This window comes from Anoplophora glabripennis, unplaced genomic scaffold, assembly GCF_000390285.2.
Source record: "Anoplophora glabripennis isolate ALB-LARVAE unplaced genomic scaffold, Agla_2.0 scaffold17, whole genome shotgun sequence".
Classification (NCBI taxonomy): Eukaryota; Metazoa; Arthropoda; class Insecta; order Coleoptera; family Cerambycidae; genus Anoplophora; species Anoplophora glabripennis.
The window spans coordinates 577,198-594,275 of record NW_019416231.1 but is presented as its reverse complement, the minus strand read 5'-3'; the positions used below and the strand labels follow the sequence as shown (position 1 = coordinate 594,275).

General features: G+C 35.4%; 1 protein-coding gene across 8 annotated transcripts in view; it reads right to left on the bottom strand.

Moving 5' to 3' along the window:
- The window catches only part of LOC108917842 (probable JmjC domain-containing histone demethylation protein 2C), a 322,212-nt gene that overhangs the window by 110,942 nt on the left and 194,192 nt on the right, over positions 1-17,078 (bottom strand). The gene's annotated exons all lie outside the window — the stretch shown is intronic.

Genomic DNA, 17,078 nt, shown 5'->3' with positions numbered 1-17,078 from the left:
CACCATCAATCTAACGATAAATCTCCCCGTTCGTCGGAAAAATCCTTTACATGCGAAAACGTCCCGTAGCGTGTCAATCAAACTTGTCGCTTCCAGGATAATTAAAAAAGCCCACGTAGTAGTAGGTCACTGGATCCATCCAGCGTTTGGCACGCGAAATGTGTGACCTTCAATCTAATCGAGACGGCCGTGCGGGAGAATGGGATGAAAATGGAAATGTGGAAATCGATTCCGATCCCAGAAGCTGCATCGGATAAGGAAGCCACGGAAGTTGAAGTGATATTTCAGTTCGTTTGTTTCCATAAGAATACGTATGGGAAACGGATATGTGAGCTTTCAGTGAGGAAACTATGCGGAATTCGTTGAATCCGACATGAATTTAATGTGGAAGTTCGATCGAGGGTGTTTCCATGAAGATTTCTTTAGTTAATTTTTAAGTCGAAGCTTATTAAAATATTTTCTTTTTGATCTCATCAAATTTCAATTAGATTTCACTTAAGTGTCAGTTGCATTATTGCTTATATTCCAATAGAATCGGAATTGGAAAAAATAATTACATTTGGAATTCCATGTAAACTTCACTAGCTTATTAGTTATCTATACTGCTAGGTTTCCATTGGATTATTACTAAATTCCAATTTTGTATCCCTGGTGGATTCCATTTGGAATAAAAATGTAACGGGTAAATAATCCATAAGGAATTTAAGTTCCAAATGGTTTCTTGAATCATTAGATTTGTGTGGATCCAATTAAAATCCAACTGCATTTCAAGTACATTCCAATTGGATTTCTATTATAATTCCTTTTGGATTACTGGATTTCATTTGAATTATATTGGAAGTAGGTAAATGGGAAAAAATACTACAAATCAATAATAATCCAAGATGTATTTACTTTCCAATTGGAAAGAAATAGATTTTTTTCGCGAATTCTGATAACGTTTTTAGGAATTCCACTTTACACTTACATATTAGTTGTATTATGTTTCCATCAGATTATTACTGGATTCCTGTTGCATTTTTGGTGGATTTCATTTGGAATAAAAATGTAATTGGGTAAATAGTCCATAAAGAAGTTCCAAATGGTTTCTTGAACCATTAGATTTCTGTAGATCCCATTAAAATCCAATTGAATTTCAACTACATTCCAATTGGATTGTTATTATAATTCCTTCTGGATTACCTGGATTTCATTTGAATTGGAAGTAAATGGGAAAAAATACTCCAAATCAATAATAATCCAAGATGAATTTACTTTCCAATTGGAAAGGAATAGATTTTTTCTGGAATTCTGATTACGTTTTTAAGAATTCTTGTAGCATTTTTGGTGGATTTCATTTGGAATTTGAGTAAATAATCCATATGGAATTTAAGTTCCAAATGATTTCTTGAATCATGGTAAAAAAAAACGATAGTGCAATAATAATAAAACAGGGATTAAACTTCCAATTGAAAGTGAAACAGACCTCTTTTGGATCCTAATTACATTTTGAGGAGTTATTGGAATTTGAATGTCGAAAATTCCTGCAGTTTTCAGGGCCCCATTTTATCAGCCATTCCGCACATTCACAAACTTATAAATCACCGCTTCAACGTTCCTTGTTCGAAACAGGATTTTGCATAACTCGCGCCACAAACTCCTCCATATCCTTACTTCTGTCATTAATCTCCTTTTCATTGCGATCCCGTCTGGAAATACCTCTTCCTCAAACGCCTCCTCGATCTTCCCGAACCGAAATAACCCAGTTTTATAAATTGAAGCGCCTGCTCGCCTCCCGGACTCGGTTCAATTCCCCAGCAAGAATGCGTCCCTCCCGACGCCGATCCGTTATTTATTCTCGGTTTGTTCTCTAGAGCGACCCACTCGCTGCATTCGGATAACAAGGGCGACACTGGAAGTGTGGGATTTCCACAGAGACTACGACGACGACGACGGCGACGTCTGGCCGCAGGCCAAGACCGCGTGAGTTCGGATCGCGCGCGACCCTTTAGCGTTTACGTCTATCAACTTGTTTGGCAGGGATCGAGGTGGCGCGAGAATGGTGATTCTCCCGGGATCGTACAGGGTGATCCGTAATTCTCTTTACTTTATTGCTACTAATTTATTCGAATGGTATACGTAAAAAGTCCTGCGGGATCAGGATATGCAATTGGGTATTTTCCAGCATTTAAACTATATCCAAAAATGATACTAGGTAAAAATTATGGGACCCACATTTTATTTTGACAGTCCTAAAAAAAAATAAAACATGTATTGTGACGACACCAAGTCAAGATTTCGAATCTAGTGCCAAATGTACTAATTTTTTAGAACATTTTGGCCTATTCAAGAGGCCTAAGAGCAAATAACATTAACAAAGCTTTATCTATTTATATAACAAGAATCGAAATCTGAAGAGCTCGTATTTTTTTTTGTAAACCCCAAGAACTAACAGATATTTTCGATTTTTCTTCGTATTACTATTCTTTCTCAAAATTATTTTCTTCCAGTTTAACCATCTCTGTTTATGATGATTTGTTCATTTGTGATTCATCTCTGTATATCAAATTGAAACTTTTTTCATAGCCTGTTCAAGGTTTTTAAAGAAACAAATGCGTCCGAGACAATAATCGCTCGTTTTTTTTTTAATCAAACAGTGAATACAAGGTCTTGGAAAGAATATAAATAGATACCTTGACTGTTGTTTTATCTTAAAATCTTTTAAGACAACAAGTCGAATGTTGTATCAAATAAAAATAAAATTATTAAATCCGTACAAAAACAGTCATAAAACAGAAGTTACCCAGACGTACTTCTCTCGCTCTCTTCTAATGGAATTCGAAAAGTTAATTATTACAAGGTTTCACGTCATTAAGTTTTTCTGGCCTCAAACCCGTTATCTAAGTGCTATTTAATCGATATTTTCACCTACCCACCAGTAAAGTTGAAGTCAATTAAATCAATTAAAAACTTTTTATTAAATTCACGTCAAGGTAAAACTTCATATACCTACACTATTTATTAAGATTCCAGTCACGATTGGTGTAGATTCTGATTACCTGCTACTTGATTTAAGTGATAACCAATTAATAATCACAACTTCCTTGAAATAGGTAAAAAAATATGAAACATTTAATGTTTTGTAAAACAGATGAAAGTCACTGGTGCTGCTTTCTATAAAAATATTTTTATGTTACGTTTATTACCTTGGACGGGAACCTGGGAATTTAATAATTCGTAGCAACGCGCTAGCAAACTTGTGAGTATTTCAAAGAATCGATTGGAATTGTGTCGTGGAAATATATTTAATAAGACTTCGTCGCCAGCGGCGCATAACCTTTGTACGTGAAAGGCTTAACATTTTTTTTTGCCAATACTTCGACGAGACTTAAATATAATTTCAGGTCTGGAATCTATCGAAAAAAAATAAAAAAATCGGCGCGAATGTAACAATGGAGAAAGTCGTTTCGATACGACGTTCGACTGCCGTGGCATCTAGACTTTCAAATTTGGAATATATGGAGCTGGATACACAGGCTGTTACAAATTCGTTTCTCACTGCAAAATAAAATAAAGTTAAGAAGAATTTTAAAGGACCGTGGAATTGGCCAGTGAGGTCTCCCGACCTCACTCCATTAGATTTTTAAGTAAAATACCTTTTAATTTTAAATACCTAGTAATATTTTAGCACTACAAAATTGAGGATTTATATGTGGCTAAACAATGGAATTCTGAATAATTTATACTCCTTCTTGGAATTACTTTAAATAACAAAAACACGCTAACATAAATATTTACAAATAATGCGAATGATAATTGCATGTAAAATAATTATTCCGAGGAACGTATTTCAACAAATAGGAAACAGGCATTGAGAATTTTAAATCATTTTCAGATTATTATCTAATTTTTCCCTTTATTTATGTTAGAGTTGTTTCAAAATCTTATGAGCTTTGACCTTGATAAGCGCAGAAACATAATTCCGACCGTCGCCTAAATTATTCTACGTCCTAAAAGCATTACATCCATTATTCACAGTCTGTCTCGAGCTCTCGTAGCGTAAACAAGCTTTTGCTCCGATTGCAAATATCATAATAAAATGTTTTATTCTTTTTTATTTTAATTTAAGCAATAAAAATATATATATAACGAACGTTCGCCAGTTGACTTTATTGATGCCCGAGCGCCTTAGTTCATTTCTGGTTGTAATGAGGCACATGGTCTAATTCTGAGTCAATGTTTTCACAACGTGCTTATTAGAAGAATTATGTGGATACGCCACGCCTTCGCGCATTTCGCGGCTCATGAGACTTTGAAACTACTCTACGTACGAGTTTCCCGATAGAGCCGCATAAAAATACCATTACTCGAACTACTCGACCAAGCAGAATATTACTACAAACCCAACGATTAGTCAGCACGTATTTTGTAACGAAATTAGAAATCCTGCCCAGTGAACCTGATCTACAGCTAGCCAGCGTGGAAAATTAATTCCTTTTTGTCGGTTTTTACCTTGAACTCTCATTTTTTACGGTACGCCGACGAAATACACATTTTCACGAAGCAAATGTCAAGATCCACCGCATAAAAAAATGCGCAAATGATATTTTTCGATCCCTGCTCTGTCAAACGATAAAGAAAAAACTAAATAATGGCATCCTATTATTCAGAAGCGGCTCCCCCAAGGTTACCCAGAGGTCAGGCGCGCCAAACCGTAAAATGATCCGCGAGGAATGCTTTATGGTGCTTTTGCAATTTGCGCCGGATTGTTAAAATATTTTCGTTTCGGATGGAAGCAATTACTAAATAATTTATCCCGGCGTGTTTTCGCCTTCGCGTTTCCTGTTTATCAAAATTCACAGCCGGTATTGCGTATAGCTCTGGAATGAATAAAAAAGAATCACGCACTTGTGACACAGAATGAGCATTATTCATTTGTCAGTGCCGAGCGCTCCCATTTTTCTATTTCGGTATTAGGGTTAGTAAAAACGTAGAAAAGTCAGGGTCGCACTGCACATAAAGACCAAATTTACGACGAATAATGGGGCAATTCTGTATATCACCGTTAAATTTTAAATACACGTAAATGTTTTTATCTTTAACGCATCCATTAAATATTAATTACGAATGTTTTGTATGCGATCGATAACGACAAAACAATTTTGGCACGGTGTTAAAATTTTGATGTAGTAGTTACAGATTGTTGGTAATATTGAATCCGAGAACATTAAAATGTCTACATTCTGTAGGGGCATAAATATATTTCTTAACTGGAAATTAATAGGTATACGGCATCGATTTGGTATTCTTTAAGGGTTCATTTGACAAATGCCTATTTATTTAGTATTACTGTGGCTTTCATAGTGCTCCTATTATCGTGGTTTACTGTTCACGTCAGTCTTACAAATGTTTAAACTGGATTGTATTTACAGTAAGTAGTATACATATAGGTAACCTGAAAAGATCACTATGAGGTAAAAATTGTTTTTTTATAATAACAATAAAATTAAAATAGAATATGAGATAGTTAGTTATGACGAATTATCAAAAAAATTTGTTCAAGTTTAATTTTTCAGCAGATAACAAGTCGAGATTCCCTAAAAAAAGTTGTTTCAAAAGACATCAACCAACGGATCCCGCGAATGACATTGAGGTGACCTTTGCCGATCCACATTAACCGACCGTTCAGCAACAGATGTTCCAGTGCGAACGCGCAACACAATAACCCGCGGAGAATTTGCATAATCACCGCTAAGGCTGGCTAATTAATCGCCAAGAATTCAAAAACGCTGATTAGCATGAACTTTCCAAATCGCTCTGTACGCAATTGTTCCAGTAACAATTAGTTATAATAGCGAAACTGAAAGTTGCACGCGCATTCATTAATTTATAATGGAGTCATGGGCGGAACGTGGGGAGGGTACAGCCGGAAAAGATACCGTCGTGCACGGAAAGTATACATGATGGCAATCGCTGTGTGGACTTGAAAGGGGGCTATTGGTAGAGTCCCTCGGACGTTTTTATGATGAAGTTTTATTCCTTTCTAAGATAAACGATTAATAATCTCAGGATATACGTATACGTCTTCGTAAAACAGACGGCGCTTATTTCTCTGAGATAGTAAATAAGAATATTTTGAAAACAAATTCCGATACTACTTGGATAATATGTTTGGATGGATATTTCAGAGATTTTAAACGTTGTACATACAAGTAGACGTCCCATAAACGTCTAAACGTCCTTCATACATCTCGGTAACAACAGACGTCCATTAGATTTCATTTTTATTTATATACTTCTAAAACTGACAAATTGAAAAAATGTGGACGAATGCTGAGTAAATTTTTAGAAATGCTTTGAGTGTTAAATCAGATTCGATGTAGCTCCCCAATAGTACAAACATTCAACATCTTTCTAACAGAACATGTCTTTATGACGAGAATATGTTTTTCCTGAGAGATCAGCGTAAAAGAATCTTTTCTGAAACAAATCAATAAATATATTCATTCAGCGGCTACACTGTAAAAAAATCGGTGTGAGTGAAAGCAATTAAAGGTTCGGAGTGAAATTATTGAGTATATTTTCACTATCATATTAGAAAAAAGTCAACTCTAAATTGGTTTTATATCCTCAGAATTGAGTCAAAAGTCACTCAATTGATAGCAGTAATTTGGATTTGAGGAAAACTCACTCATTTCTGATTTCACTCACAATCAATTGTACTCATACTAATAGACCGAATTTCACTCAATGTAGACAGAAATTGATAGGTACATTATTGAGTAAAATTGAGTGAAATTTGAGTGAAATTTTTTAACAGTGTAGCAATACGTGTATAAACGCTACAATAATAGTTTTTGCAGTTGTTCGCGCCATGCAATACCAGGAAACGAGCCGAACGAAAAAACTGACCTGTAAAACCGCAGCCCATACCCAAGCAAAAATCAACCGCATTCCTTACCTTGAATTATGTTAGCATAAATACATTAAATATGAGCTGGGAGTATTCTCAGACTCTTAGATAATCGTTTATTTTACTCACAAACTAATTACAATCGGCTTTTATTCCATGGAGCAGAGAATGAAACAAACAACTCCGATTATGATTTGCTCCACGAATCGCAATTATCGTAAAAAATACTTTTCTCACATTCCCGACCATTAATTAACCGCGATTCATTGGCTCACGTAAGCGCGGCCGACTTAAAAGGGAACGCCGTTGCATTAGGTCATTCCACCTACCCGATCTGACACCTACGGATTACGTAATGTGGATTGGAACTTATGACAGCGAGTACTTGTCCAAAATTCGCTTGTTGGCACTGTAACCTTAGAGGCAGCCAAAGTTTTAAATAATGATCAAAAATATCTGATTATTTTTTACGTGGAGAACACTTTCTACATTTGTTTACGTGCGAAAGTCACCTGCTGCTGTCGCCCACTTTTTCACTACGTCGCGGTCCAAAGTTGGTGCAAGGTCTAAAATTAAATGCAGTATGTCAGGTGTTAACCAGCGGCGTTACAACTCTTCATTTAAATGCACATATACAAAGGGTCCTGTAATCGATCCCTGAGGTATAAGTTATTAACTTATTATTTTCTACATTTTTTCTGTAAATATTAACAAATTAAAGTTACGTGCCATCCCACACATCTAAATCAAACTCCTAAACCCTTGACCCTCATCAACTAGGTTCTGTCTAGTAGTGTCAGACGAATTTCCAGACAAATAAACTATCCAACTTATACTGCAGCTAAACTCAGCCATCAACGAGACGGTAAAGTTTGGGGTAATAAAAACAAAAGCGATTTGACACAACTCCTCGCTCGCCCTCGGGTAAGGCAACGAATTTCAGACTGGGAATTAAGGTCTTGCGGAAACTGATTTTAATTAAGAGTCCTTTCAAGCGGCTTCGCTGCTCTCCGATGCTGCTTTGTATGATATTACTTGCTCTAACATTTTAAGTTTTTTTAATCGTTACGTTCTACGATAGTCGTTGCTTCTATTCCAATTAGTTTTCCAATGCGAACTGGTTGATTACTTTAGGATACTGGTTACAGAATAATGAATAGAATATTCAGTGTTCGTAGAAAGTTTACGAATACTTACTGAATAAATAAATACAACATTCAGTGTTCGTAGAAAGTTTACTGATATTTGCTGAATATTCTGTATTCGTGTCGAATACAAATTAGATATAATATAATGTGTTCACAATTATTATTCAATGGAAGTGATGAAGACAAGCATTTCAAGGGATAGATGGTTTAATTTATTAATCAATATACTACAAAAATGTCAGTAACACACTTGGTAAAAGTACTCGAAAATCGATTACAGAATACATTATTCAGTAATTAGCATATCTGTATGACGAATACAGTATTCATAGAAAGTGTATGAATATACTTAATGAATATTTTGTATGTATCCAATGAATTCACATTCACATATCCAATGTATTCGCAATCATTATTCAGTAAAAGTGATGAGTACAAGCATTTCAAGGGATAGCTGGTTCATTTTATTAATCAATATACTACAAAAATGGTACTAGCACAGTCGGGTAAAAGTAATCGAAAACCGATTACAGAATATATTATTCAGTAATTAGATCTGTATAAAGAATACAGTATCCATAGAAAGTTTATGAATACTTGCTAAACATGTATTCGTGTCCGATGAATTCACATTCACAAATACAATGTAAGTATTCGTAATCATTATTATATGAAACTATCGATTTCTTTAATTGATTGATGAATATAGTAAAATGTCCGATAAGGGTAATAATTTAGTATGAAGGGATAATTCAGTATCAATGAAAGTTTATGAACACTTAATTGGATTTGTGTCGAATAATTACCATTATTAAATACCATCTCAGTAGTTGTATTCGTGAATACAGTATATTGAGTACATTATTGGAGACAATATTCAGTATTCGTAAAGTTTACATCTACAGAATACATTCGGCAATCGAGTGCATATTAAGTATCATTTAGTATTCGCATTCATAGTGTATTCGCATTTTGTACTTTAACTGAGAATCTCTACATTATTTACCACTTAAACAAGAGTAGCTTTCTCATCCCTACGTTTGACTAGTTATGCACATAAACAAAGACAGCACACAAAAAAGTTCAACAGTGGAGACTCTATGGAGTACTGTACATACTTATCGAAGTTTTGGAAAGCAACCGCTGCCATTGGGACCGCCGAACCAAAAACTTTCCAGTCACAACCCCACCAAATTCAAACATACTTCCGAAACTCCTCACGTCCGCTTAACTCGAATACATTCCTGAAGGGCCCTAACTGCAGCATAGTTCCAGAGAGATACTTAAACTTAATCGACGACCTAGCGAATTCCTGCCGTGTTCCTGCTACATTTCTGCGACGTCCCGCTGCACCGGCGTGCACACGACCATTTCCATGGCGACGCCGAGACCGCAGTGGCCAGGGTTGGACTTTGAAGTACAGAAGTAGCCCATGTCCAGCTTTCTAGAATGCTTTGTGAGCGCAGTATCCACAACGTAACTCGCGGTAAAAAAAACGTGAGTATCCCGACGATGTGCCCTAGCCATAAAACATTGGGGACTGCTGACCCGCTCAGTACTACCCTGCTCTCACGACGACCTTTGGGTGGGTGATCGCTCGTAATTTAAGCCGAAATAAAATCGATTTACGTGGAATAATTATCTCTGACGGGTGCAGGAGAGGGAAGGACGACAGAGATATCGAGTTAATTTGGGCGCTGTATCGAAATGGAATTTTGATTGAGCGGATGCGAAGAGGAAATTGGAAAATCGGACCTAGGGCCGAGGGTGAGGGGGAGGACGGCTGTGATTTTGCCCGAGAGGTCGGTCGCGTGGGAGTCTGTGAGGTTTTCCCAAAGGCAAATATCGTCCGTTGAATCGCAAACTGGCGTAATCACTAATCACCAATCAAAACTGCTTCAGGGCTGGCCGGCTCTCGACCGGATTGACCTGTGCATATAAAAATCTTCTGTCGGGATAATTTGTTAAAATTAAGTCATTTACCTCTTAATACTTTAATAGCAGAACGCCACTGTGTATTGCAACGCAACGCTTATGGAAAGATAGAGAAAATTGAATATTTGTAACGTTTTCACTATGTTTTATAATTAATTATTTAGTTTGTAGTACGTATATCTAATGACTTATTACTTTTCAAACAGCAGTATGACACCTACCTATTGAAAATGACATTCATTCGTCCTTCATAACCTTCGAGCATATATTACTGGAGGTAGCATGCCATTGCGAAAAGTGTGGCTGAATGTGCGAGAGAGACATACAGTATCTCAGTACATGCTATCTTACTCTAGCACGCCACGATTGGATGGAAATGATGTTTCAACCAATCGCGGCGTGCTAAAGTGAGACAGCATGTACTGAGATACTGTTTGTCTCTCTCGCACACTTGGCTACACTTTTCGCAATGCCATGCTACCTCCAGTAGTATATGCTCGAAGGTCATAACACGTTGTTAATAAAATGGGATCCGCTGCACTTTTGAATTTTGAAACCAATTCAGAAATCAAGACGACTAGGGAAATCAGCTGTTTCGCTTCAATGTTCTAACGTCCTGTGGTGCAAAGTAGGGCACCAAATTAACGGAAGTTATCGCAGCGAACGTCACAACCACGTCATTTCTATCAAAATATAAACTTCAAAAAGCAATTTCTTGTGCGACATACACAAGCTCGGATAAAAGTTGGGAACACAATGCCTCAAAGCTGGCTGCTACGTCATCGTCATACTACTGAGACTTTTCTTGTTCTCGTCCGTTTGCGCTGTGTCAGTACGACACCGATTGCAGTTATAAGTCTGTTATTTGTTGTTTTACACGCGCTCGCAAGGATCAGGTGTCGTGTCACGGAGAACAGAATAATTAAAAAAGTTATCGTGTTGGTAGGTACAAGGCCTTCCACTTTATTATTTGCCGCCGCAATCGACTGCGACTGCACGGTTGAGTTTGCGTACAGGGTGAAGTGACGACACGTAGGTATTTATCCAATTATATTATAATTTCGTAATGGCGACTGTCAAGTATTAAAAGTGGCTATTTTTGACATTTGTCAGATTCACTGTCAAAAATGTGTTACGATAGTTTAAGGTTATATTTCCTTTTGTAACTACCAAGAAAGGGGAGAAATATATTTAAAACAAATGCATTTGTTGTTTTAAATTAATTCCACTCGCATACAGTCCACCCTGTAAGAGCTCGTATTGGCCAATATATCCACTACCTAGGATGGATGCATAATTCATTTGACACGGTAGAATAAATACATACTTATCGACAGCCACTTATATCGGCAGATTTTTAGACGTTTCACGCTTTCGAATGGTATTCATTGCCTGCCCCAAGGTCGGATAGAGGTGATCCGTGTAGTTCACCGGTTCTTTTTATTGTCCTTATCCGTTGAATAGAACAGATAAAGGGGAAACAGACGGAGAAAGAACAACCTTGGGAGGGGAATTGTCGATTACGCGGTCGGCAAAAAAGTTATTAGCGGCGATTATATAAATAAGTTTCGATAGTACTGGGTTAATCGATTTTTTAAAAATAGAAACTGGGATCGGGTTGCGACAGAGTGTCACCGCGAAGAATCACGCGATTTCCACCAACAAGAATTTATTACAATGTTTACAAGGTTTGTAAAAAGGAATTAGTAGTTATTATGGTATTTCTAACTGATATCAATAACATTACAATTTAAATTAGGGATTATAAGTATTATTACAGTGAATTTCTAGATAACAACAGGTTAAATTCCACAAGATGATGTTTATCTAGGTTTATTTACGATCGTAGCGAAAGTGAGTTTTTTTACATAATATTTACAAAAGCCTGTAGATAGAAAAATAGAAGCAATAGAAAGATAGAAGCGTACTAACTATGTATGTCTACTTTTTCTGGCAATATATTGTATAACTAAATCTCGTTTCGCTATTTGGAACACAGGTTGATCCTTGTTCATGATTGTGTTTGTCAGACACAAACAACTAAAAAAATACATGAAAAACAGCTCATACGAAGATTATTTTCACTGAACGCCATATCTATAGCTCAATAAAAAGTATATGGTGAGAGATTGAAGAGAGAATCTTGTCTTGTTATTACACTTTTTTGTGAATGTCTGCAATACAAGTTTAAAAGGGAAGGTGCGACAAATTTTATACGGCACAAAGGAAGTAAAAAATAAATACTAATAATATTAAAAAAAGATTTGGAGTCGTATTTTCACAACACATGGAATATTTTGCGCCAAATCGACCACTTTTAACCCTGACCCCTTTCCATTTGGCTGACACTTTTTTATTGTTTTCCACCACATTGAAACCTCTGCGAATATTTTCAAATTTTTTCACCAAATTCAAAAAAAGTTATGAATTTTTGAAAAACAGTTTATTTTTAAATAACCATAACTTTTTCAAAAATTGAGTAATCGGGTGTTTTTTTTTTTGTTTTTAAATGTACTTTTTGAAAATAAATAGATCTAAATTATCTGGACCCATCACTGTTTTTTTTTTAATTTTCGAAATAAAAACGAAAATTTCTCGATTACCATTTTTGAAAAAATTTTTTTTCTTATATAAAATTGATATTTTCTATAAATCCTCAATTTTTTTCCTCATTTTTTCTTTTGTTTTTTATTTTTTTTATTGATTGAAATTTTTTTTTTCAAATTTAGCTTATTTCACAAACCATTTTGAAAATCTTTGAAAATGTATATAGAATCCCAAAATTGAAAAAATTTATTCTATGCAGCGATTGATGACAGTTTCAAAGTCAAAAAAGGATGGTTTCAAAATGATTTATTAGAGTTCAAATGCGTAGCATGTCTTTTTTTAAGTCCACTTTTCGTCCAGAAATGGACCAAATAACAAAATTTTTTTTCAATTTCTTTGTTTTTGGGTGTAGTTTTCGAAAAACAATACAAAAATATTATTCAAAACAATCTTCTATTTTTTTCTTAACTTTTTCAAAATTAAAAAACTGAAATATTTTTCATGTTTACCATTTTCAATTATTTCTTTCATATATTTTTTTTCAATTTAGGGACTTTATATACATTTTCAAAAATTTTCAAAATGGTATGTGAAATAAGCTAACTTTAAAAAATATATTTTTTTTAATCAATAAAAAAAATAGAAAACGAAAAAACATGACTGAAAAAATTTGGGGAATTATCAAAAATGTCAGTTTTTTATAAGAACAAAAAATTAAAAAATGGTTATCATCGAGAAATTTTCGTTTTTATTTTCAAAAATTGAAAAAACTGAAAATAGGTCCAGATAATTTTGATCTATATTTTTTTCAAAAAGTAAGTGCATTTAAAAACAAAAATTTTTGAAAAAAAAACGTCCCGATAACAATTTTAGAAAAAGTTAGTTATTTAAAAAAAGCTATTTTTTCAAAAATTCATAACTTTTTTTGAGTTGAAACACGTAAATTGGTTGACACAGCTTCAAACCGAAGCAACAGTTTTTCAAAATCAACAATTTTTAACAATAATTAACTTTTCTGACACAATTTTTTTTAAATATATCCTCAGAACTAAAAATCTAAAGAAGAACATTCGTTATGCGGCTGCAGCATTTTGTGTACATTCACCGTATAGATATTAACATCATATCCACCAATTAGTGATTACTGATGCGCCACTGTACTAATTACTAAAAAGAAGAAGAAGAAGAGAAACTCAGTTCTGACGCGAGTGCCTGTCGAATGCAAAATATGAACAAAACTTAAGGTACTTAAAAGGTTTGAAGCCTCACATTCTCCGGAGCATTTAAACAAACTTTATCCGGCCCAATCGACCGCGGAAAGCATTGGAGGTGTTTTATTTTCGACGGTAACGGATACGAACACAACGCAAAAACATGCGGGGGATGAAAAAGTTATTCCGGCGGCGTTCACCCCGGCCCCGACCTTTCAGAAATTAGATTTGCCCTGTTCGCCGAAAGCCTGAAACTGACAAGAGTCTAAATAAATAATTTTAAATTAGTTTTGCGCCCCACAAAGGACCGGGCCGTGGCGCGTGGGGGCGAGGGGGTATCGTGAACCCCCGAAGCGCCCAGGCGTGTTCCAAGAAGAGTGGAGTAAGTTGGTAAAAGGTCAAACCGGAAATGGGTGTGGGATAAAGCAAAAAATAAATGCTTATATGAAATAAAAATGCTTTGTAGAAAAATTATTGTATTATTGTAGTCCATTTTGTGCAAAAAAACTGTCACAATGGTAATCAGGTATGAAAAGTATTTTAATTCCATTAAAAAATATATTTTATTGCAGAAAAAATTAATAATATTGTGTTTCTTTGTGTTTCTGGTGGAAAGTAGTATAAAAAATGTTTGTTTACAAACTTTGGGAAAGTGATGGGTAGTCCTACCTAATTATAAGCGTTTTCAATAATTGCAACAGTTGAAATTACAAAACGGCGCTTAAAATTAATAATAATTAAAATTGTTAAAACTTATTGAGAGTCACTGGAATCGTTTCCGCGTTGCATGCTACATAAAAAGAGGTGAATAGTTCTGAAACATTGATAGATAAGTTTTAGGTGATCATTAGCTCTCATCATTAGCATTCATTACAGTAGCTACAATTACGATTAATTTTATAAATAAAGCTGCATTAATTAGGTAGATCAAGAGTGTTGTGAAGCAATGACTATGTTATCGTCAATTTTATTAAACAATTAATGACTTCGCTCGTATATTCCATTTGTTATTTTTGCATGCCAATAAAGTCTTTGAGAAATGACGCAACATGATAAATTATAAACTATTTTCAATGAAAATTGAAAAATAAAGACATATAGTACAAGAAAGGGTGATAAAGTTCGAATAGACAACTACAGAGACGAAACCAAATGGCCATCGAACAAAAAAATACCCACTGGCTGGGGGAACTTGGGGAAAGTCGCCCGCTTTCATTTGTTATTTTTTAATGACGCCAACCCGACCAAACAATCGATGATCGTCGCTCCGCCGACCGGGATCCGCGTGCAATGTTTGCGGATATGCGTGTGCAAAGCACGCCAAAACCTACCCCCGTTTCTTCCGACTATTACGACGTAGAAATTCGAAAGGCCGCCATGGAAAACAATGGTGTGGAAGAAAACCATAAATCAATAACAATACCGCCATTCTTTTTTATTTAAAAAGTGATCCCATAGAAACCGATACTAAAACAAATGTGCTTCAATTCGCATTTTTTATTTATTTACGCCCCCGATGGTACGCCTCTGGAGAAAAAGCGTTTTGCGTTCGTAAGCCCATCGCACTTCGTGACAAATACAAATTAATTCATTTAACGTCGTGGATATCGTGACGCGGCCGTTTTTTTTTACCGATTCGATACGGGCAAGGTGAAATGGATTGGGTCATTCCGCTGTTCCTTTGTTTTGCGGTAAAAAAATAATAAATAATGGTCAGCATAAAAAAACAATGTACGTCGACAATTTCGTTTTGCTGAGTGTAGTTCTGCGTAATTTGACAAACGTACGCGATGCAAAAAAATATTACAGTCTCGGCTGCACTTTCAAGGATTTAAGACTGTAATGTTAGTGTAATATTTCCCTCATCTACAAAATGAAACCTTAATTGTACTGTTACAAACAGTTTTACATCGACTATTTTGACCCAGAACCTTTTAACCAATCAAATGTATTTTTTTATAAGGTATGGGCCAGTTACATAATTATTAAATAGACAGTTCTACCCAGTGCGTTATAACCAATCAATAGTTATGTTTTGATCAATGTTTGACATCCTTACTTTGACTGGCCACAATAATACCAAGAAACATTTTTGGAACCGCTTTGGAACCGATAGCTCTGCTTACAATTTGCAAGTGTGTACATAAATTGCTGTACATAAACATATGAAGAGTTAAATAAAAATATTTTTGCATATTTACACACTTAATACCCACATAAACAAATATTGACTAACAAATCCAGATGCGTATCGTCATTAGTAGTATTTGCGCTAATAAAAAACATGAGTAATTATTTATAATGACTGGGAACCTATTAGCAGTGTTGTAATAGCCAGCGATAAAAGATTGTGGTTAAAAATATTTTCGACCCACGTTCAGACGAGCAATTTAGTGATAAAGTTTGAATAACCCTGTTTGCCCAACCGGTCTTATCGCACGTCGCGAACACAGAGCGACACCGAATAAAAATAGGACACACTATCGTGGCTGGGTAAGATTATAAATTTGTAATAAATGAATAACGTGACAAGATAAAACGACAAAATGGAAAAACACTCTTGAACAAATAGCGATAAAAAGATAAACGATAACTGTTTATGTTGGACCGAAAGAGTTTACAGATATAACACATTGTTTATCATAACTTCACTTTTGCCAAAATTTTCATTTCAGCTTCGAGTTTCGTTAACTGTAAAAGTCGATCACCAGTTTTAGTCGGCGATAATCCAAAACTTATGGCGGACTTCCCTTACAGGACTTCTGCGGACATATCACGGACTGTGATCGGACGTCTACTCTGATGTCCTGCCTGCAGTTCATTAACCAGGAACGAAATCTGGCTTATTACGTGTAATATTTTTAAATTATTGCCATTTTCACATAATTCTTTTACGGAAATATTGCTCCCTGCCTAGACCTCAGGTATAATGCCCCAACCACCCAGGCATTTTGCTACCCACTTCTAATGGATAATTAAGGTGGACAAAATTCTGTTCCACGACATGGCTCCCTAAGTGTGTAAAATTCGCCTAATAAAGATCAAAATTACGTAGATCCGCGACATGGCGCCCAACGTGGGACCTAAATTTTCTGCAAGATCTTATTGTATATAAAAAAAAATTAAACTGTATAAAAACACCTTAGATTTGGTCAACATTTTAAACCGTCGATTTATCACAACTGTCACATGAGAACGATCTCAAAAAAAACTCGGAAGATAATAAGCATCCGCGTATTAGAGTCACGACTCGAGTTCTAATGCTAAATCGCCATCGCCATCCTGTTTCTTCCACATAAAAAGACATTCTCTGCTTATTTACATTCGTATGAATGTCGAATGAAT